This window comes from Macrosteles quadrilineatus, unplaced genomic scaffold, assembly GCF_028750875.1.
Source record: "Macrosteles quadrilineatus isolate MER2022 unplaced genomic scaffold, UCM_ALF_1.0 Scaffold_1__1_contigs__length_201487025, whole genome shotgun sequence".
In the NCBI taxonomy this organism is placed as follows: Eukaryota; Metazoa; Arthropoda; class Insecta; order Hemiptera; family Cicadellidae; genus Macrosteles; species Macrosteles quadrilineatus.
The window spans coordinates 29,855,547-29,880,579 of NW_026542594.1; the positions used below are offsets into that span (position 1 = coordinate 29,855,547).

The 25,033-nt window shown below is 33.4% G+C and overlaps 1 protein-coding gene across 1 annotated transcript in view; it reads left to right on the plus strand.

The window, feature by feature from the left end:
• The first annotated feature begins 16,211 nt into the window (after positions 1 to 16,211).
• LOC129005944 (uncharacterized) overlaps positions 16,212 to 25,033 on the plus strand; it is a 67,472-nt gene continuing 58,650 nt past the window's right edge. The window contains exon 1 of the mRNA XM_054434984.1: positions 16,212 to 16,279. The gene's annotated coding sequence lies outside the window, so the exon portion shown is untranslated. The remainder of the gene's footprint in view (positions 16,280 to 25,033) is intronic.

Consider the following 25,033-nt stretch of genomic DNA (forward strand, 5'->3'; position numbering starts at 1 on the left):
GTTCGGCTGGTTGAAGGTCAAATATAATTTACATACTGTGTGCAAACCTACTTGAGAATGTTTATATTTTAAGTGTGGATTTATAGAAAAGTGTTGGAAGACGTATTTTATTATTCTGTGTAATTGAGTGTAACCCTAGTACATTCTAATAATAGTTAGTTATTTATACCAGTGATAACATATTATGTATCCTTTTCTCCCTCCAATTAAATTCATTAAAACACCATGTACACAATCCAAATTATGTATTTGTCCTTGCCATTTAGAGCGCTTTGAAATAAAACAATAATATTAAACTTTATTTTGTAGCAATTTAATCGATTGTTAAAAATTCCCAAACGCAATTTTGTAATGCAGCCTTGTCAGCCTGTACAATGTTCATGGCAGCAAATTTGTAAGGGTTGTCGGGAGAGGGTGGATGAAATAGCCACTTAACCTAATCCCCCATAAAACAAGTCTTTTATAAAGCGGTGTATTTTCCCAAAACCACCCTTAAACAGTATATTCGAGAGAGGGTTACGATAAAAGTGTAAAACGTATCCCTTTCAAACCCTCCTATTAGATTAGGCGTCTTATTGTATTGTGCTCTATTATTATCACTATTTTATGTAATGGAATATTGTACAGGTTTATGCAGGTAGTTAAGTACTGTAATGGTTCTAAGATGTTCTCAAACCAGTTGGAAGTTCATAAAGTAGCCAATGGATAAGCCTCAACCAATAGCAAACTTAATTATTGCTACCTCTTAGGCTTTCTACGGCTTACATCCTTCAGCTAGACTAGTATTTATAATATTTTTACGAATATGAATAAATTATAACGGAAATAATACTCAGGAAAGAATTAGATTGGCTCTGTTCCAAAATGTTGAAGAAACGCGGATACGAATTTATGTTCCTCCCATTCTCGTTTTCATCATTCCGGTAGTGTTTCGCATAATTTGCTTTGAGCAGCTCTCTTGGTGATGGGTTGCTGTCTATCTCCATGTGTTACTCGTCCCTCGAGAGGAACCTATTATAAATAACTGTTACTGCAATGTGGTAGTTAAAAAGATAGTTTCCAGCTGGTATCAACTTATAATATTTCATTTGTCATACGTTTTTATGCAAGTCTTTCAATAAATAATGAATTCGTGTCAAATATGTCTAATAATTCTACGGATACAAATATCTTAGATAAGGAAACTTAGTGAAATTTAAAAAGGAAGCATTTAGTACACTAAATTGTACATAGTATATTATCCATTATCACGGACGGATGATTGGCATAAAATGGCTTCGTCATTGTCGTGTTTGTAATTGGTAAATGACGAATGCTCAAAATGTGAAATTGTATAAAAGTTAGTTGTAGCAAAGATTGCACATGCTACGCAAAATAGAAATTGCAGCCAAGCCATTTTTGTGATATCAATTTCCATTCGAGGCCTAGTGAATGTTTTCACAACCTAAGACTTAATTGACATGTTTATTGTACCATTTATGGTTAACCTTTATTTGTGTTTGTTTACTTATGTAACTAACTACACTCCGTTCAAACAGGCGTGGCACCTGACGGATTCTCATGGAAACCCTTGGGGCCTCCTAATCCCTCAGATGCCACGGCTGTTTGAACGCACTATAGAGGCGTGTTTTATATATGCTAGAGGTTATATTAGAAGATGGATTTGCAAGAGTGAAGAACGTGTTAGTATAAGGTGTAGTGAATTACAATTGTATTATGATGTCGATATTTTCTTGAACAATGCCAGGTATTAAGACATGCTCTTTTATTGGTTGTCTGTCTATTCGCATTAACATTCCAAGTTTCGGATTTTTCAAATTTCCTATTTAAGGGTGTATGTGATAAATAGGTAGCAAACACAGCTAACGAAAAACTTTAAGGCCTTCCCGACACTGGTTTACATTCACGTTTATGTGTGAACTGCATTTTGAACCTGACTGCCCAAATAATATGTGAAGTAAACCAAATAAGGAAGTTGTGCCAACATGACTAGTTATGTACTAACTATGGATATACACCGGTTGTTACACAGCAGTCTGCTCTCACTGCTGCCTCTACAGACGATCACCACTGTCTCGCTGTAGCAGGCCCTTCGCCACTTAGCGATAAATTCACCAGTATTTCTACTGTCAATGTCTCATTATCTTTAGAGTCTGTCTAAAGATGGTACTATAGAGTGCCAAAATATATTATTAACTACTAACTATACTATTATGCAATAATTTGTAATTTATTGTCAATTACGAAGACCATTAAAAGGGAAATGAGTATACTAAGCAATTTTTTCTCTACGACACTCCAAACCTGGCTACGTCACTTCCATATGCCTTATTGTTAAGTCTGGAACTAACCATGAATAAATACTGGGAAATGCCTGTTGTAAAATGTAGTCACAGGCATCTGGTATAAAGTATTCGACCTATTGGTTAATATAAGCAAAACCAACAGTCAGTACTTGGAAAGGTAAGGGAAATATGAGTGAACAGAATACAAGGATTTCCCGCTCCGCGCACGTTTTTCCGAATGGACTTCATTTGTAATTTCTTAGATTTTCCTTTTAAAACAGGCCATTCCAGTTATGGGGGTGAGGGGTCACTCGAGTCAGATTACTTTCTTGTGACTGATGCGAGAGTGTGACTGACCTCCAATTTCCAACCTAAATTTTGTATTTATTTTACGTGGTAAAGATAACCTCTTTAATTTAGGTATAACTAAGGTTCCGCTGTTGATAAAACTATGTGTTATTATATTTATTTTATTTAGTCGTCACTTGAAAGATTTGTTATACGAGTATTTTTCGTCTATGATAATATGTAGTCTGAAAACAAATGTCGATCTGTATAAAGAAATGTTCTTCCTACAATCTGTGGATAATAGATATTGCTAGGTGTAAAATAGCTCAAGTAGCCAGTGTTTGGTTAGCAGTTGACACTGAAATCAGAAAAGTCAACTTCACAAAACGTCACGAATTTTCAAAACTCGTAAGATAAATTTTTAAAGGTTCTCGGCTCTCTACATATACGTTAAAATGCAAAACCCACCTAATATTGCCAATATCAACTTGGATGTTTTTTTTTTTAAAGTAATTAATTGTTTAGATAACCCTGCGATAGCATATGTATCACATAACCACATGCACATTATTTATTGAGCGGAGCGAGCGAAGTGAGCGAAGCTCTTTGGGATCAACTTCAATGCAACAAATAGAGAAACATCACTCAATAACGGCTGAACGCATTTCAGCCAAACTTAACAAACTTACTTAGACTAATGGTGAGATGGTTTTTAAACAAAAAAATTTCAATTAGATAATGCTAATGCAATTTAAAACGAACTTAAAATATCCAATTTTTAACATTAGGCTTATGGGACTAAAGTAGCCATGACAGGTTTTTTGTTTACAAGAAAAATGTATACAAGAGAATCATTAGGTATTTCTGAACATTCTGGGCTTTTCTTTTAAACGTTTTTAAACCATTCCTATGATCTTAATAAACAAGAAAATACCGTTAAAGCATTTTTTAAGGTGCGAAATTCACTGCAAATCGAGAAAATATATGGAACTACTTTTTCAATGCGCGAAGAATAAACAAGGAGCGGAGGGATACGGACCGGTGACTACTTTCTTGGGAACTGGGAACCTATTTGTGTTGCCAGCTGATTAGAAACAGCCAATGTTAGAAATCAGGATTTAATTAGCGATATATCGAACCGCATCGAAATTGATAATCCGATAATACCGAATACCTCACAGGTTATATTATGTTGAATTACATCGACGGTGCAGTAAGTTATTTCACTTAAAAACGCAGATTGAACACTGATCTGATCTAGGCATGTGGGGAAGGTAGGTCGGGGCCATCGATAGTAGTTATATATCGATGGTCGGGGCTTATGAGTATTCGTGACTACATTAAGTGTTTTGAAGTAAGGTTAGATTAGGACGGTAAAGTGTAGCTTATAAGTAGGTGATCGGGTTTTTTTTATTTGTGTTGCACCATATAATTTTTATCTTTTGGAATGGTTGGTTAAACGGGGAAACGATTTAAAAAATGCTTGCATATGGTCTTAACAAACCATCTACAGTATTCTAGCATTGACTTTATATAAAGTCAATGATTCTAGCAAATTACTACATAAAAACCAAATGAAAAGAACATTTGGATTTGGACTTTTTGACCATAGCAAAACTAAGATATAATTTATGAAATGTGAAAAGTTGTATATCATTAAATACTATTCTGTAATATTAATAATTGTTCGGCAAATCCTCATTTTAATGGCTCGGCTGAAAATGGAATCTGCATTTTGTGAAACAGTAATTTGGTAACAATTCAGTAATTTCAAATGTTGATAACAGTAGCCTATCCTATATAAATACTGATTGCCAAGTCGTGGAATATACATACGTCCAGTTACAACCGTAATAAGTAAACCTGGGCTTATAGAAGTACCCTTTTAATCACGGTATGGATAATTGTCTAGGCCTGTCCAGAAGTAGGCTACTATTATTTCTAATTATATTATCTACATTGTATATTTAAGGCATGTCTTCCCTACTTATTATTATTCTGTTTTCACTTAAATCAGCTGAATGCGATGTTTACTTATTACTTATGTTTAGGCCTACATTTCAGCCATCTCATTTTATTGTTCAACAAGTAAGTCTTTTTGCAGTTTTTACACATTGAAATACATGACTGATAATTCAGTTCATTTTAGTCTTTTAAAGGTGTTTTACATTTGAGTCTTACATTAAAATAGCCCTACATTTTTCGTAGCCCTATGTTTTATCTTTGGCTATCAATACAACTAGACATTCCATCCCCATGTTAAATTTGTAGCCATCTTTTTCATCAAAATCTTCTGTATCCAATGGCCAATGGTATTATTAAGGCCAGTATTAAAATGCCGTCGCTAAATCGTCCTAATAATGGCAGAAGACCTACATTCCCGTTACATTACAATCATATCCTCCATCAAGAATACTTGGTATTAACAATCATAAATTATTTCCAGCAAAGAAAGCTGAGTTTAACCGATTGCAAGGGTTGAAATGAAGACCAATGTTTATGTTGCACAGTTGAATTTAAATGTCAAATTTCCTCTCCTGTTGTTATACAATACAGTACTCGTTTTTTAATAGTTACTGTTTTTATACGTAAATACTTTAACCAATTATAAGGGTGAAAAATGAAGTCCAATGTTTTTGTTGTAGGCTACAGTTGAATTTGAATGTTAAATTTCCTTTCTCTTTTTTATTGAGCGGAGCGAGCGAAGCGAGCGTAGCTCTTTGGGATCAACTTCAATGCAACAAATAAAGCAACATCACTCAATAACGGCAGAACACATTTCAGCTAAACTTAACAAGATTACTTAGACTAATAGTGAGATGGTTAATAAACAAACAAATTTCAATTAGATAATGCTGATGCAATTTAAAACGAACTTAAAATTTCCAAATTTTAACATTAGGCTTATGGGACTAAAGTAGCCATATGACAGTTTTTTGTTTACAAGAAAAATGTAAACAAGAGAATCATAAGGTATTTCTGAACTTTCTAGACTTTCCTTTTAAACATTTTTAAACCATGAACCTATTTGTGTTGCCAGCTGATTAGAAACAGCCAATGTTAGAAATCAGGATTTAATAAGCTATATATTGAACCGAATCGAAATCGATATTTAATCCGATAATACATCACAGGTTATATTATGTTGAATTACATCGACGGTGCAGTAAGTTATTACACTTATTAATAAAACGCAGATTGAACACTGATCTAATTTAGGCATGAGGGGAAGGTAGGTCGGGGTTTATGAGTATTCGTGACTACATTAAGTGTTTTGAAGTAAGGTTAGATTAGGAAGGTAAAGTGTAGGTTACAGGTATGTAATTGATCGAGTTGTTTATTTGTGTTGCACCAAATAAACTGATAATATTTTCCTGGTCAAAACTACCATAATGTACTTTTGGAAGAGGTATCTGAATAACAAGATGTAGTAAAAACAAATCTGAATTATTATAATCTTAAACAATAAAACCAGCATTAGTACATCTATTGACTTTTTTACATTTAGTTACTTATGCAAATATCAAATCACGTTTGTTCCGCTCAACTGGCTTTCACATCTCTGAAAGCAACCCTAGTACTATAATGTCCTTTTTGGATGTTAATATCAGACTCCAACTACTGTAATATTTTCCTGGTCAAAACTACCATAGTGCACTTCTGGAAGAGGTAAATTTGATTTATTATAATTTTAATCAATAAAACCAGCATTAGTAAATAAATATATTGACTTTTTTACATTTAGTTACTTATACAAATATCAAATCACGTTTGTTCCGCTCAACTGGCTTTCACCTCTCTGAAAGCAACCCTAGTTGTAAATTGCTAAACACAATTTGATACGAAAAAAAAACTCTCAGTGTCAAAAGGTTTTCAGATGAAAATCTATACTATACTTAGACACGTTTTCATTTCAACACCTTGAACAAACTCGTCTGAATAAAATAGTCTACAGGAAAATCCACTTGGCATGTCGCAATCTCAGAAGCCATTTCCTTATTTTGAATCAAATAACATGAAGTGTACGGTGTAGCTGCATCCCCCTAACCCCCCCACTTCATTGATGGTGGGAGGGGGAGTCTGTCTGGTGGTTTTATTTATAAACAGTTCACCCTTCCCACCCCCATCGTCTGTGTTGGTGTCTGGCTTGGTAGGCTTAACATTGAGCGGTTACAGGCCAAAATAAACATTTGTCCTCCAGAATGTACACAAGTATTATTCTCCAACCCCCCTTTAAACAGAATGGTCCGACCGATTACAATAATAATTGTCCTTCTGTACGAATAGCAAATGGTGATTAAGGAAGTTAGTGAGTCCCCATTTTTTACAATTATATGGGTTTACAGTTCGATTATATAATTTATATAGTCTGTGTTTAACTAATTCAGACGCTTGATTGTTTTCTTTACAGTCATTTACGAGTACATCTCAGCATAAAGAATTTTTGCTAATAAAATCCGATTAAATTTATTTAAATCTAATAGTTTAGCAACGCGTATTTAAGCTCATACAGGGTGTCTGTTCAAAAGTGTTAAGACAATGTGTCAAACTACATAATATTGATAGGATGATTGCCTTTTTGCGGACCCCAAATAAAAAAGTAAGACGATAAAAGATAGATGAAGTTTAAAAACTCTTGCTAGCTCTTACGGAAATCCCTAATCTACTATATTAGAAAAACATTTCTTTTCATTTAAAAGTGATTTTTGACATTCTTATAAAATGTACTAAATCTATACTACGTAAAAATTTATGATATTATTTGTGGGGGTAGCGGATTTTTATCCCCCTGGAATTTTACCCCCTGGGCAAACGTGACGTCACAAACCAGGGGGTAAAATTCCGTCCGCGAACTTTTAAGTTTCGCGACATCAGCTCGATGGATTAAACGCGGAATTAAACATATATTTTCACGGTTGTGAATTTAATCAGAACACATCAAATGATAAAAACCTAGAGTGTAAGGCCCGGATTTTTACCCCCGGATTTTTACCCCCGGAATTTTATCCCCTGGCTAGATACATAAATTAGTGAGAATGATTAATTATATTCATTCTGTTTCGATTTCATAGTAAACATTTTATTATTAAGTAGCCTATATTAATTTGTTTGTAACATTAACTAATCGAACAGGTTTTTAATTTTAATTTTGAGATTTTGGTATTAGGATTCGATCTTTGAAGCCAACAGTTGGTTAATATGACGTATAAACAATCAAGTGAATGATAATTGTTTCGAACATTTCTTTACAAAATAAATAAATAAAGATAGGCTACTAAATAATAAAATGTTTACAATTAATTAAAAACTGAAATGAGAAAATCAATCATTCAATTTCTAAAATCGGCCAGGGGGTAAAATTCCGGGGGGTAAAAATCCGGGGGTTAAAATCCGGGGGTAAAATTCCGGGGATAAAAATCCGGCCCGTACATCTTTGGTTGTCTAAACGCTAGTTATATGGACAGGGGGTAAAATTCCGATTTTTATCGCTAACACGCTCTGGCTATTTTCATTAGACTTCCAAATCCGCGGGGGTAAAATTCCGGCCGCGAACAAACTTTTGGCCACTCAGGTTACTACGGCATAGTGACGTCAGCTCTGCCCAGGGGGTAAAATTCCAGGGGGATAAAATTCCGGCGACCCTATTTGTGTTATTCTACTTAAGTTCCGTTTTAAAAGTTAACCCTTTTAACTAAGACAAAAATTCTACTTACATTATTATTGAGTGCAGATAAGATATTATTAAGATATTAAATAAGTGTGTCCTTTTCCCTGTGCCAAGAATTATGTATAATATCACTTTTAGTTACTGTGCTGTCAAATTTCATAGATAAATTTATATATAATTGGGAAATTACATGGTAATGCTAAAATGACAGGTATGTTGAAGATAAAAGTAACCTTTTTCATTTCTCATGATATGGAAAATAATTGATTTTACATTTACAGAAATTTTTAATTGAAATATTAATATAGTTAATAACTTTGTTTATTGAATAATCAAACATTATATACATTTATTTTGAATAGGCTTACATTTTTCAGATAGATTTAACTATTAATTTGTGTATTGGTACTAGGGGACTTCGTTCTTCTACAATGAATATTCTTGCCGTTATAAAGCACGCGGACTCAGCAGCTAGTTTAAGTAATAAATAAATATTTTACTTCAGCCATACTTGGTATTATTCAAATGTTTGATCACTGTATGGTATATTTGTAGCACCAAATTAAAGAGATTTCAACGTTACTAAATGAAACTTTTCTTCTGAAAAAATCAAGTGATAATATACATTTATTTCCTTAAAATGTTGTAAAAATGTTTTTTCGCTTCAAATAAGGTAAGTTGCAAATAGTGCAATAGTTGCAATAAGCTGCCATAGTGTTCTTACAGTTTGTAATATTAACCTTTTGTTTACACTATAATCAAAGAGTTGTTTTTGTGCAGTAAACATGCTCCTGTGCAGTAATACATAAAACAACCCGTCAAGAAAATCATTAGTTTAATATTTTACTACATTATAAAATAAAGATTATTAATTGATTCCACTACCACTCCGTAAGGTTTATTTCAGTTTTAACTAGGAGAAAGCATTCTAGCCTAGCCCTATCACATTTTGTATACACAAAGTAATTGAAAGTGCGCAACAATGATGTCAATGCTATATTCTGACGTCCAAATATGTTTCGTCTGAGGCTATTTCAGTAAATACAGATTGTGTTTATTTCCTCACGGGATCATGATGACATTGAGACATAGTTAGAAACTGGTCATATGTCGGCCCACACACCGCATGCACGATACAGTACTGTGATAGGTCATACCGGACAACGGCGATAGTTGACCCTAGGATACTGAAGTAGCGATTCCATATAAACTCTACAGTATGTGGTACCAGAAAAGCTGTAGCACATCACTGTTTGATCAACCGACCCAGTGTGTCACGGTCCAAAACTATATTTCCCCTTATTATTACACGTTGAAAGTTCATGTAGCATAAGAGACGCTATCGTTTTCAATAGTACTAAACTGTCTATTTAGTTTAGTTTGATTAAAACAGTTTGCTTATTAGCCGGAAATAAATAATATATAGGCGCACCTTGTCGGTCACCTAATACAACTATGTACATCTTCATTCCAAGACTTGGTGCAACTTGAAATATGGGAATGAAATGTCTATATGTATTTAGACAAAAACATCTAGACAATACATATAAGTAAAATATTGTAATATTATTTGTCTAAGATGTAAAGAAGTAAATGACCTACATTAGATTTTGTGTTTTCATAGGTTAGCATTTGGATTTACAATTAATAGGGGCAAGGACGATTCCTAGCTAAAGTGGGAATATACCCCCCTAAACAATTACTTTCCCACGGACAACTTTATGATGGTCTAAGCTGCACACGGTCATTTGACGGAGGGAAGTGAAGGTTTTTATTAAAGTTGCAAAATGACAGTATGTTACTTCTGGCCAAGATATAATAACGTCAATTATAGCGATACAGATGATCTAATACAGATGTAATTCTATCTAATATAATATTACGAATTAATATTATTATAATATACGAATATGTATGTATTAGACATACAAATTTCGTCTTTGCCTTGTACGTATTTAGGCAAAGATAAATTTAGGGGAAAGCTTTTTATTTTAACTGTAGCTTGTTTTACGTAGGGTGATTAAACTAATCCGCAGATTAAAAGTTTGTTTGCTTTTATAACAAAACCACGAATTTGTTCATATGCCTAATAAAACAGGGGTTTATTAACATAGTAGTTTCAATTAAGGTATTAGATATTACACTATAGAAAGTTATTGATCATGTTCAAAATGTAAAAACCTTATTGACTATTTAGCAAAATTGTGTTACAAAAGCCAGCCATACTTCATAAAAGTACAGAATATAAATAGAAAATGTTCAACTTTTTATAAGTAATCTTCAACTTGTTTATAGCAAAATTAAAATTGAGTCTTCTAGCCCTTAATTTGGCAAACAAATCTTTTTTTTGAAAACTACCTTTTCCTTGCAATATTTCAATCAAAAGGGTCCAACGGAACTTCAAAAAAATAATTTTAAAATTCTTATAAGTATTTTTCACAATTTTTTCTTGTGTGCCATTTTTGGAATCTTATGTTGAATTAAATACAACAAGTTTATCTGTATAGCACTTAAAAATAAACTTTAGGGTTTGAATAAGTCAACATTATCACATATTGAATATCAAAATTGTATATCTATAATTATATGTAAGATATAAAAAAATCAATTTCTCCACAAAAGTTATCAATCCAATATAAAATAGTATAAACGTCATTATAAAAAATGAACTAAAATGTATACATGTAAAACCTCTACAAAACTATGCGATTGCTATAGAAAATACATTATTATATAATTTATTGATATTTCATTAGTCATGCCCGTCAGGAAAATCGTTTGAAATTTCATTAGAGTATGTCCATCAAGAAACGTAATCTACTTTTGCTGAAACCCCACAAAACAATTGCTATTTTCTTTAAGTTACAGCCTCGCATTGCACTTTGAACACTCTATCGACGATTTTTTATTTTTGCAAAATCTGCATCGACCTCTTGATGTATACAAAGAAAGGGTAGTGTCCAACACCATCAAAGCGTACATCTTCAACATACATCAGAGCAGCTGGTGTGAGAAGAAGTAAATCCTTTTTTTAGAACTTGTCTTTTACTCCTTTCTTTGGTTTGCGATTCAAAAGTCGTCCCAAAACTAAATTTTTTTTAGTGACATATTGTCTTGCAATGCGTTATTCCACGATATGTTGATACGTTGAGCAAATATTTGTAAGTACCAAAGTCTTTATTGGAATGCACAATCAACTTTCATATAAGAAGATTCACTTTCAGCAGGAAATAACAACTCTTTTTGGTAGATATTTGTTGCCATGGATGGTCGGGAATTTTTGTAAAGCCAAAGTATTTTCTAAACAGCCTAGTAAAAAATCTTTCCTCACAAAAACATTTTTATTTTACAATTTGTGGAAATAAGAGACATACATTTACAAATATAAATACCTTTAACTTTTTAATAAACAGTGTGCCACTTTAGGCGCGCTCAATAAACTATAAAAAAATAACTGCATCTTTGGTAATGTGCCATTTTTGGCACGCCCAAAAATTTTCATTGTTCCCTGGTTCGTTGGCAATGTGCCATTTTTGTCACACTCAAATTGTTTAGTTTATAAAAAAAAATCAATATTCATATTTCTAATTACTGACCTGGGTTATGTTTTCTCATTTTTAATCTGTGCAAATCACTTAGATAAGTAAACACTTTATAAGTAAACAGCCTAAAATATTGAAATAAGAAGTAATTTACTAACCTTCTACACTAAGCCTCCATAATTCCTTTTCTATATGTTGGTCTAAAGTGATAGTAATATCCAAAACATCCACTATAGTGCACTAAACCATAATAGCAAAAGGCAAAGAACCTTTGGACGCCATTTGTTGGAATTAAAAAGTTAACAGGCGAACGTGACATTTTTTCGAATCCTCATGTGCCAATAATGGCACGCTGTCAAATTAAGGGCTAGAAACGTAGGTAGAGTACTGAATTGTAAATCGTGAAATATCAGAGATCAAACAATAATAAGAGAAATGCCAGGAAAAACAATCTTGCACGATATGATTGCCGGATTTCTCCACCTATACTTGTATAGGTCAACTTATTATAAACATAATACTCTCATTAGTTATCAAATAATTATTTTTCTATATGGTATGCTACTTATAAATTTATTACTCGGTAGAGTCAACATATTTAACACTACAAAAATTCACGGTAAGACGCTCTTCTAATTCCACCAATCATTATTTGGATAGCTCTTGTTGTATTGGGGTTAGGTTAGGAGATTCTGAGCCAGAGGTGTACGGCCTCCAGTATGAGAGGGAAGGCACGCACCACGCGGCTCAGCAAGGCCAAGTGTGGAGTGCAGGAGGGCCAAAGTCAAGGAAAGTGAGCGACTTCCTACGCCGACTGTCACTAGGACACTGTGTTGTACAAGGCAGACACTGGGGTGGGAGTGTGCTTACGTCAGAGGAGAGGATTACATCTGGCTATTCATTTTTGTTTATACAAATTTGGCGTATTTTGGTTTTAATGTGTGTGACGGAAGTGAGATTCCTAAATTAACTAGTATTGTCTGGTGGAGATAAGAAAGGATCTTGTTCACTGAATTAAAATTTAGTCTGAAGTCAAATCGGTCAAATAGTAAATAAGTGCAAGTAAAACACAGTTTAGCCGAAATAATGGTTTGACAAAGTCGAATTTTCTATAAGCAACTTCAATGAATTAAGTGATAAAAATCTGTTTATTGACACGGAAAAATGTTTAAAGTCACGAACCCATAATAAGGTATTTGGAATGACGAGAGCAAACGTTAACCATTCAGTAAGTTTAGGAATGGTTAATCCTTTTATAATTAAAGACTGCTTACAAAAATGTTTGATTTTTTTTTTTGTGTTCACAGTTTGGCACAGTTTTTTTGTTATGTTAAATTTGTTGGTCTATAATATAAAATAAAATAAAAATTAGAACCGTTTAACGTGACGAACCTATAAAACCTACATAGGCATACCTTATGAAGCAACAAAAAACAGATAAATTTAGTTAAAGTTAAACGCGTTGAAAACTAAGACTAAACGATCTACAAAGTCTTTATTTCAAGTGCACAGTCAAATAGAGGAACATATGGTGTCACAATCCAAACTGGTTACAATTTTGCATAGGGAAATATCTTTTCTAGTAATCGTGGAAATGTCTCAATTACTATTTTTACATGTATATTTTGAAAATTATTATATTTGGTTCAAGTTTTGAAAAGAAATGAGGCGTGGGTAACATTGTATGAATGAAATTAAAAGTATTTTGAGGGTTAGGAAAAACTAATTTCGGACTCCAGGTGTTAAATACACAAATTCCACATTAGAAAACTGTATTGATTGAGAGGATAACCTGAGGATGTTGCAGTCGCCACGAAACATGTAGTTGTTTATCTACCAACACTAAACGGATATTGTAAGGTAACAATAATAATTTAATTAATATAAAGCAATATCCAGAAGTAGGACAATGAATTCTGATGTATTGATTCATCTCCTAGTGTTTATTATATAGTTCCTATCTTACAAATCAACACATTTTTTTATCTGAACTAATAAAGTTAAAAGCCCAATCCTACTAATAAAAATTGTTCCTTTAACTAACCATTTAAATATCAAACCATGTTTATAAAGCTCAAAAAGTTGTATAAAGCTAATCCAAGAAACAATGTGTTCCTTAAATTTTCCACTTGGTTTATGTTACAATATAAAAATATGTATAAAGAACAGAGTAATATTTGTATTATCTTTCATATATTTATGGCTTGACTTTAAAAAAAAAACATAGCTTAGCATAAAAACACAACTATAGATACAACAATAAAAACTATGAATTGATCACATTACTGAAAGTACTAGTATCATTGAGCTGTGTATGGTTATACAGTAACAAATACAAAACTCAATTGAGTTATATTTTAGAAAAGTAGTAATAAGTGTGAGTTTAAAAACAAAACTAATACTGTATTGGTAATATTTCAAAGGTATGGTACACTATATTGCACTGAACAAGCTTAATTTGTTAGGAATAAGAATATAGCATTTTAAATCAGAATATTACTTATTAAAATGTAATTCTACAACATTAAGGACCACAGTTCATTATGATAGGATTTTCAAATGTTTTAAGATTTAGTATAATATTCTAATTTGGTTGTGCTTCCATTAGACGCTTCTATTGAAAATTATTACACCCCAAGAAAGTCAAGAACCTGCGATATTATTATCAAGCCGTTTAATCTGAAACAGAATGTGAATTAAAAATAGTTAATATTCCAACAAAACTTTGCACATAAAAATATTTTAAGTAAACAATAATTTTTATTCTAAAATGATCCTAGTTTTACTACTGCAATAAATGCATTGTTAATTGTTGACACGTTGCTCAAACAAAAGAACTGCATTTAAGAAATTAAGAAACGAGGTAAAACCGTACAACTACTCCATATCAGACTACTTTGGGGGAAGTGGAATTCAATTAACGCGAATTTTGGGGTGGAGTAGAAGCCCAAGGGGCGCAAAGCTTGATAAAAGGCGAACATCCGATCCTGCAGTCTGAACTGTTCGCAGTATGGGGTGTCTCAAAAAGCAATCTACGACTTTAAGAGTTTTACAGTTTTAGAGGTGCAACCTAACTATTATAAACTTGGATTTTGTGTAATTATTACGTTTCATTTGATCATTTAAGGTTAATATGATGAATATGGCTTCTATGGATGATCCTGTACATGATTAGCAAAATCGACTGTTCAGAAAAACTTCAATATTAATCATATCAAAATTCCAAAAGATTGTTTGAAAAAATCATTCATTACATTAAGCTGTATAACTCAAATTGAAGGCCTCTATGATTGTATTTCCAATGCAGTGTTTGTATCTTATACTAGTTAAAGTCTCTTACAAGCATTATACGAGTTAACTCACTAAAGTAATCAAATAAAAATCAACCGCATCACTTAATGCCGTCTGTTACATTACTGTTTATACTGTAGAGCGAACCCCCTTTGAATATTTTAGTAAAAGTGGTACCACAACGAAGTTAAATGGATAAACTAAAGGCGTCAATGATGCAAAGTAATGTTTAACTCCCTCTTTATAGGATACATTGAGCTGCTTGGTGTATGAATTTTGCGAGATGTTGTGTAGCGTTTAGGAAATATAGTAACTACCATAACATTCAAAAACTCATTTATCGTATTCATAATTGTATTTAGTAGAGCGAATAAACAACAATTGAGTAATATTATCATAAAAATATGATTGAAAAGTAATATATGGCTTATTGAAAATAAATGATAATGAAGGAAGTCTCAAACGTCTCTGTACATACAATATGGGCTTTAAACTGGTTCAGAAACCAAATGTTTCGGGGTGTTCAGATCTTTAGAAAATGTGCTACGCAAATCATAATCGTTAATTTATTATTGATGTATGCATTACATTTGTAGCAATTAGTGTATACTCTTAATTGCATTATTAAACGTAAAAGACTATGTGACCTGGTGCTTACTTACTGAACGGAATCTTACGTTTAAATCATTTTCTTGGTAGTTGATTGCATTATTGTTGTTTTGGTTTTGAATATAAAAATGGAATATAATTGTAATTAGTTATGAAGTTAATTATATAATTATCGTAACTCTATCTTATCCTACACGATTGTTTTTCTCTCTACATATATTTTACTCATTTTTAGTAAAATTCTGAAAAATAGTTGCATACTTAAACTAATTTACATTCACAAGTGTTAATTTTCACCTATTTTCACGCCGTTTTTGCCCACCTCTCTGTATGAAACTGCAGACTATCTATTCTGGGCTCTTTTTCTCTCGCTTTTTCGCGAACCCTTCTTCTCCGGAGACGCCGGTGCCGGTGCATTCCTGAAGCTGCTTCTACGGCCAATGGGGAGCCGTAGCGCTGACCCGCGCCTCTCCCTCCCCCCGCGGTCGTATTTAAGCCCCGGCGCGCCGCCGCGCACGTCAAGTCTACCGCGAACGTACGTACGTTGCTAGTGCACACGGACAACGGACAGCGGCTGGAAATACCCTCCGACCTTGGTGAGTTTACACTTTTATAAACTACAACATTTATTTTTCATAACTATCCTTGAATAATATTTTTATTTTTTCGGATTTTTCTTTAATTTAAAGTTTTTGAATTATTTTGTTGTGTAAATTACGTATCAATAAGTTTCAAAGAAGGCCGGGTCGGCGAAGAAGTGTCGAAAAGAAGGACTAAGTGCCCAAGTGACTGTGAAGTGTGTGAAGTGCTATGTGAACTGTGGGTTGTCGCCGGTCCCGTTGAAGCAGTGTTCCAAAAAGGATACACATGACTTAGGAAGGGCCCCCGTGGAGACCGGCGTTTCATGTACCAACCGCTCTACGATATTCGTAACACAGAGGGTGGGTGTTGATCTATTAGAGGATTTGAGCATACATTTTGTGTATGGAAAGGAGAAAATTACCGAATCATGTTTTAGTAGATCAGATGAAAATGCGTTAGGTTTAGCCGGTTTATAATTTTCCGTGTTTTCAAATATACATAGTATTTAAATTTGTTATTTAGTTATAAACACAAAATCCTTTCTTCCTTCCATAATGTTTCATTAAAGTAAAAAAAAACTCTCTGCAAACTATTTACATATATGCTGGTTCTAGAAATGAATTTTATATCCTTTACAATAAGCAATATACAAGTTACACAACACAAGTACAAGTTACAGTAGTTAGTATTAACAGTGTTTTAGTTTTTATTTATACAGCATGTTATAATATTTTCTGTTTAAATCGGATTATTTTGTTTTCATACTTTTAAGTATTTCATGTTACGTTTCCAATATATATATCTTGCTGGTAAATCGTCAGAAAACATATTCTACCAAATAATTTACAAACATTGTGTATAAATACTTAAAATATGATAGTTTTCAAATAGCCTATTGGTTTATAAATTTTAAGTTACTGTATATGCAAACGATCTCAAATAAATCTGTACAGTATTTAGGGAAGTACAAAATTTACAATGTGATAAATCCAAAATAAACGTGATCGCTTCTTTTCAAACAACTCATAACAACAATACATGATTAATTGTTATATAGGAAATGTTGATAGTAACGTAACAGAATTTATAGCTAGTTTATTTGAGATTTGTGATAGTGTTACTCTGAAAAACTATACAATTCGTTTGTTGCCTCATATGACTCTTCCGAAGACATTATAAAAGTGAAATCAAAGACACTGTTATTAACATCGATATTCTATATTATTTGTTAGTCGTTTAAAAGTTTTGTAATAACAAAATAATATGGTTTATATATTTTCTTTTTTTATATAATACAACTAGCTGGACCGATTTTCTTTTTTTATATAATACAATTCAAGCAAAATGTATTCATAAGCGAAGCAAGCTACTGTATAGAGAGTAAGGCGACCTTGAACATCGCACAGTGTTCTTGTCCATTAGTCGTTAGTGCATCATACCGCTCTTGGCCCTTGGTAACTTCCGAGTTGAAACCGTCCGCCACTTTTTGCTTTAATCTAGAACTTATGTCGTTATGAGTTACCTACGATTACACAATAAATTTAAACTATAGTTAAATTACTTATAAATACACGATGTACATACTTCATTTGATGCATCAGAACATATTCAAGCTTTAGTATTAATATAATAATTCAAAGAAAAAGTATTTATCGTTTGTAAATAATTAATGTCACGAAACATTTTTATAAGTTCTAAAGCGAGGATTCCTTTGTTAGTTAAGTTCAATTTGTCAATGAATTTTTATTGAGTGACTTTTTTTATATCCATCACAAACAACTTTAACCAGCAAAGTACTTTTTAACAGAATTAAACCTTGTCTTTTCATGTACTGTATTACAAACAGAGCGAGTGTGGTAAAGAACCACACCAAGGTAGTTGTCTGGACTGGCGCTTCATATAATTCTTTAAGAAATTTTTGATTTTAAAATAATCAGATATAGGTTAACGTTTTATACAAGGAACTCGACGATTTTGGTAACGTTGTCTTTTATACATATAACTTCCTGTAATAGTGTTTAGATTTGGTGAAATCCAGTATCTAAATGTTTAAGTGTATCATATCAATGTAATGTGACAGATTAGGCAATATAAGATTATTTAAGGATTTCCCCTCGTAACGGCCAATATCGATGGATTCTTTTGTCCTTCTGTACATGTGTGCCGGACATTCATTATTGTCAAAGGTCAGCCCGGCCTAACTAGAGCGCAAATAAATCAGAATTTGGCCCCAGTTAGGGGAAGTTTTGAGGGGGGATGAGTGAGTCAGGCACGTCGCACTGTCAAGGACACCACATCAATACTCTCGTCTGCGACTCTTCGCGCCCCTCCCACGGTCGCGGAGGCTGAGCTCCAGACACGAGGATCGCAAATGTTTTGGCAGATTACAATGCTAGTATTTAGTTTTTGTTTGTTTAGAAAAAAATGTCAGGCCTAGTTGTTCTTTTAAATTCGATCTTACAATTTGCAACAATATTTTTCTTTTTCATTACCATAACCATTACCTACCATTGAGATAGGGACGTAACATACGCACGTATTCTTAGGGTTAAAATGAGTTAGGGTTGAGAGTGGAATGTTATGAGATGCATTGTGTAGCTTTGTTACTGATTAAGAGTTATTTGTAAGGACCATCTACTTAATCCAGTAAATTTGTATTTAAATTTACTCGTAGCAAGAAAGTTTTGGGGTAGTTTTGATTTTTTCCATTTCTTATGTATTTTGGGGTGCTGAATCAAAATCTGAGGTTTGCCAACAAAAATTCTTGACGCAACATTGACAAAAATGAGAAAAATATGGAAAAAATTATATTTTTCGTAATATTTAGCTTATAACTCAGAAACTATCAACTTTTCGTTATTAGTCTATATTATAAAAATTAAAGTACACAAAATTTGCTACAAAATGTACCCCTAATGTGGTAATCTCCGATGAACCGTTTAGGCTCCAGAGCTATTTGAAAATTGGAACATTTTGTGTTAGTTTTTAAATTTCTCAAATTATTCTGTCAATGAAATATATTCATTATATATGCCCAGGCAAAGGTCTTATATAAATCCAAAGTGTTAAAATTGATTAATTTTGTGTTACTGAACCGTTGATTTTTTATTTAGTGTACAGAAAAGTTACACAAACTGTTGCCGTTTAAATTATCCTCGCTCAGAGGGTTGTAATGAGGCAGGTTCTGGCAAACATTTCGATGCATTATTTGTGAGCTTGTTCATCTGGACAGTTAAAAAAAGGTTAAAAGTAAAAAAAAAATACACATAATAATAAGTAATAGCCTACCAAAATCAATACTATCAAAATTAAAATAACAGCCATCAGTTAATCATGTAATATCGTATGCACCTGATGACGTAATATTAAGATATACGTAAATAATAAAATGTTATGTAGGCATAATTATACTGTTGCTAAGCATTTAAGTTGTGTGTAGATTTGATAGATTGTAGGTCCTAGGGCGTAGGGGATAGGCCTACATGAGAGTGGTAAGGGTTAATTGATTTAAGATAGTCAATACGAATTTTGGCTAGAAAAATAAATCCAACATTGCCTCACTGCCCCCCAACTCAAGCAGCTGCGTAGACGGGTGAATGAATGGGGGTGAAAAAAATTAGTATCGGCCTATGGTAACAGTGCCAATCACTCTAAGCCATGCATTGGTCTTGAAATTTTACACAGAAAATTGTATAATGGGTGCCAATACGATTGAGGATGTACAATGGGCTGTGATGCTAGAGTCTAAGTAAGTAAGAAAGTAAGTATAGAACCAAACGCACATTCCTTTATTTATTAACTTGTTAAATCTACACACAATATAAATGCTTAGCAACAGTATATGCCTACACAACATTTTATTATTTACGTATATATTAATATTACGTCATCAGGTGTATACGATATTACATGATCAATTGATGGCTGTTATTTTAATTTTGATAGTTTTGATTTTGGTATTACTTATTATTATGTGTATTTTTTTTTACTTTTAACCTTTTTTAATTGTTCAGATGAACAAGCTAGAATGCTCACAAATAATGCATCGAAATGTTTGCCAGAACCTGCCTCATTACAACCCTCTGAACGAGGATAATTTAAACGGCAACAGTTTGTGTAACTTTTCTGTACACTAAATAAAAAATCAACGGTTTAGTGACACAAAGTTAATCAATTTTAACACTTTGGATTTATATAAGACCTTTGCCTGGGCATATATAATGAATATATTTCATTGACATAATAATTTGAGAAATTTAAAAACTAACACAAAATGTTCCAATTTTCAAATAGCTCTGGAGCCTAAACGGTTCATCGGAGATTACCACATTAGGGGTACATTTTGTAGCAAATTTTGTGTACTTTAATTTTTATATCGTAGACTAATAACGAAAAGTTGATAGTTTCTGAGTTATAGGCTAAATATTACAAAAAATATCATTTTTTCCATATTTTTCTCATTTTTGTCAATGTTGCGTCAAGAATTTTTGTTGGCAAACCTCAGATTCGGATTCAGCACCCCAAAATACACAAGAAATGGAAAAAATCAAAACTACCCCAAAACTTTCCTGGTAAAAACACAAATTAACTGAATTAACTAAAACACAATGATCAAGGACATACGAGTCAAGTTTAGGAACCATCTTAAACAATCTTTATAATCTTAAATCCTTACACATAAAATAATGGTATGAACATTAGTACATACCAGTTCACTACAATGCATGACATAGATATACCATCCCCTATGTAGATATATTTGCCACATACAAATTACCTATTATGCTTTGTAATTTTTATTTTAGTTTGCAAACTTATTCAATAATTGGCCGTTGAGTCAGTTGTAGCATTGGTTATCCAACGAAGGCATCATACCACGGTTTGTGATTCACACTAATTAATATCACAACAAAGTGTAATTAGTCAAACAATTGCAAGATCCAATGAAATATCTATTATCTTTCAAAATGTTCTTACTATCGTCTTTTGAACCAGAATTCAAACATTTCAAACCTCGCCTGATCTATTTAAGCTATTTCAAATTGTAATTACTTTATCTATTAAATTAATCTATCCAAGAAATTGGGAAACGGAATGGTAATTACAACACTTGCATAATATAGTATTTAAGTAACAGTATGTTAAAATATTCATTACAGTAAAGTTACTGATATCAAACAAAACAGTTAATTATACAAATTTAACCTTATAATTATTTTGATACATTTATTATATATTTATATATAAACTAATAAATCAGTTTCAACTCTGTATCAGCTGATTGAAATGTTACAAACTGGCGTTACGCTGCTACCTACATCAATATCAGCACTATGACCAGCTGTTTGACACCTTACAAACTGTCGCTATGCAGCTACACTCAATATCAAGACTATAATCAGCTGTTTTACACCTACAAACTGTCGCTATGCAGATACATTCAACATCAACACTATAATCAGATGGTTGACACCTAACAAACTGACGCTATGCAGATACAATAAACATCAACACTATAATCAGCTGTTTGACACCTAACAAACTGTTGCTATGCAGATACATTCAATATCATCATTGTTATCAGCTGCGTGACACGTTACAAAGTGTCGCTATGCAGATACAATCAGTATTAACCGTGTAGTCAGTTGTTTGACACGTTACAAATACCGGGAGCTAGCCTGGACCTGGTCGCCATTTTTCTCTCCATTCGCTATGCAGATACACTCAATATTAAACAGAGTTATCAGCTGTGCGGCTGTGTGACACGTTACAAATGACCGAAGGTAACCTGGCTGTGGTTAGCCTAGTTCCCTCTGCCGGAATGCAGAATGAGTGCGTAGGACGCCGGTTTTCCTACTGACCTCTGCCGCAGTCTCAATCTCATTTATTCTCAGAAAAAGCGGTTTTTACACGCGAGTCACCTCTCCGCACCCGGAGCGGCGACTTGTGTTGCGGCGTCGTAGTTTCCTGAGCTGGGATTGGGGTTGGGGTTGGGATTTTGCATTTTTGAAGGTCGATTTGATTGGTTGATACCCTTTCTCTACAATGATATTACAATACAGGCCCTTTGTATTTTGATATATGCATTCAAAAAGGGCGCGGGCTTCTTGATTTGCCTATGTACCGGCAACGCTCTACTGGCTTCACTGTACACAATAGATTTTACGTAAAATAGTGAACTTGGGGATAAAACATGTAATAGAGTATTTATAAAAAAGTCTGTGGGGAATGGATAGGATCATTGACCATAGGATTTCTTGTGATGTTTGTACAAACTAGATTTAGGTCGATCAACCAAAATCATAGATAAGCCAATAGTCAAAAACTTACGATTCTATATATATATATGTATATATATAGTCTCGAACCATCGAGTAGTGCTCAAGGGTTTGACCATAGACTAACCAACTCAAGGGTTATGTTTTATCTATGGTTTGACCTTGCTAAACGTTGGGTAGTACGCAAAAATGTAACTAACTAAAACATTTAATTCTATATGCTAAGCTCTTACATGCCAAACAGATATTGCACTGAAATAATGTGGCTTTAATAAGTGGATGCCTGAGACCTCTCAACTGACCCTAGACCCCGGTTGCAGTGTTGTCAGTCACTGCAACCAGGGATCAATTGAGTCGTCTTCGTTGGAGAAAGAACCTAGCAGGAGTGTCGACATCAGACTATTTCAAAACGTAACTGAGAAAACGAAGCGTCAATCAACATTGACTGATCTGTTGATATACGTCAGTACGATAGCGGTGAGAGATTCCAAACGTTAATGATTGGTTCCGGTATACAAATAATAAGTCATTAAAAATTTAAGTAAACTCTGTTGCCGCTTTTACCGAATTTTCCTAGGGAAGTAGTTATTACCGTAGATGGCACGGTAAGACCTAGGCCCGGGACCGATTTTCTTTTTAATTTTGATGCCTCCAGAGGCTAAAACACTATTCGTTCAAACTATTATATAGGTTTTGTATGTACATAATTTTTTACCCTCAAAACATTGCATTTTGCAATTGCTTTCAAAACCATTTTGTAGAGCTCTAAAAACAAATAATTTATTAAATAGAAGTGTTTACATGCGCTTAATGGTTATGTACAAATAAAAAACAACCGTTAATTTAAAATTCCTATGTTATTCTTATGGAGAATTTAAGTAAACCTGTTGTAGTTTGCTTTTTGTGGATATATTTTGATCAAACTTATTTATTTATTATTATTTATTTATTATTTATTTATTATCTTGTATATTATTTATTATTAATTTTTTTATTTTATACTAGGTAAGCTTTTAATATTTTACATAAAAAACCCCACTTTATTACCCTTCCTGTAGCAGCAAACCTAGGTACTCATTAAACCTAATGTTGCCAAAACAGATATAAGTGAAAATCAAATCAGGCAAATGGAAATTCGCTTAGTCTGCAGGTTTGCTGCGTAGAGGTGTATTTTATTAAAAATTTCACAGTAAAAATTATTGACTCGTTTTAATAATGAAAGTAATATTGATACGAGAAATGATGCTCGTACACGAACACGATGTTCATTGATGTGAAAAGCATGTTGTTTAATGTTATAGCTGGCTGATTTTTCACGCTGTATAGGCCTATGAGTGCTTTCAACTTTCAAGGGAATTAGTTACAATAACTAATTTTGTTTAGGACAATGAAACGACTTTATAACAAATTTTAGTAAACCAGACTGAAGCAATTTAAAATTCCTCAACAGTCAACATTGTAGAATGACATTCAAGTTATCCATTTATAAACACTCACTTTGTCTTGGATCTCCATACCTCAAAGTAATATTTTTTGTTTGAAACTTCACGCCCCGCCCACCCCGCCAAAGTCCTCCCCGACCACGAAGCCATACTTGAGTGTTACACACCTCTGTTCAGGTTCATTCTTTCTAATTAATGATACGCTACACATGCAATACACAAGTTATATACGTAGACACTGGTGCAAGTGAAAATGTGTGTTGTACATTCCGAACACAGACCACCTTCCCAGGCGGGTGGCCAAGCCAGAGTGCCAGTGCCAGGTCCGAGGTTTGTGGGCCGCACGTCGCTGCGTCTGCCTACTCCTCCACACTACAGTATAGGGCTGTGGATAATTGGATATCGGAACGACCGTTCGGAGGCACAATATATCAGTAACACTAACACTACTCGCTACTCGCTCGACACACGGCTGTTGTGGAGCCCAGAGAACAATGTTCAAACACACGCTACAGTTTACTCTCACTGCGCATATTTATTTGTATTTTAATGAACTATTCTAAATTCAGATCTAGGATAGTTGTGACAATAAAATGATAATATAATTTGTTATCTCCCGATACATGTTTTATAAAGTTATATTCTTTATCCTACTAGCTAAACACAGCTATATAAAATATAGCATAGCTTAGCATGGCCGTACTTATGAAATAGGTAATCTGGAGAGAACGACATGTTCATCCAAATCAAATAACATATAAAAATGTCCACGGCAGTTCTCATATTATAATGGTTACTTTAATTGACCAACTAAGCTCCGCGGAGTCGCAACTAACAAGGCTGGCAGATCCGGCTCGCGGATTGAGAGTACTAAACGACAATGGCAACAACCGGGCGATTATTGTTTTCAACTATGATTGTATACTCTGTGGAGTTCCTTGCTCCGAGCTCTGTACTCTGTGCATCTCAAGGTCGGAGCATTGACTTTGTCCCGCTGTCATCGTGGAACCAACAAAAACGTAATTGCACTTCTACTTTACCACGGCGC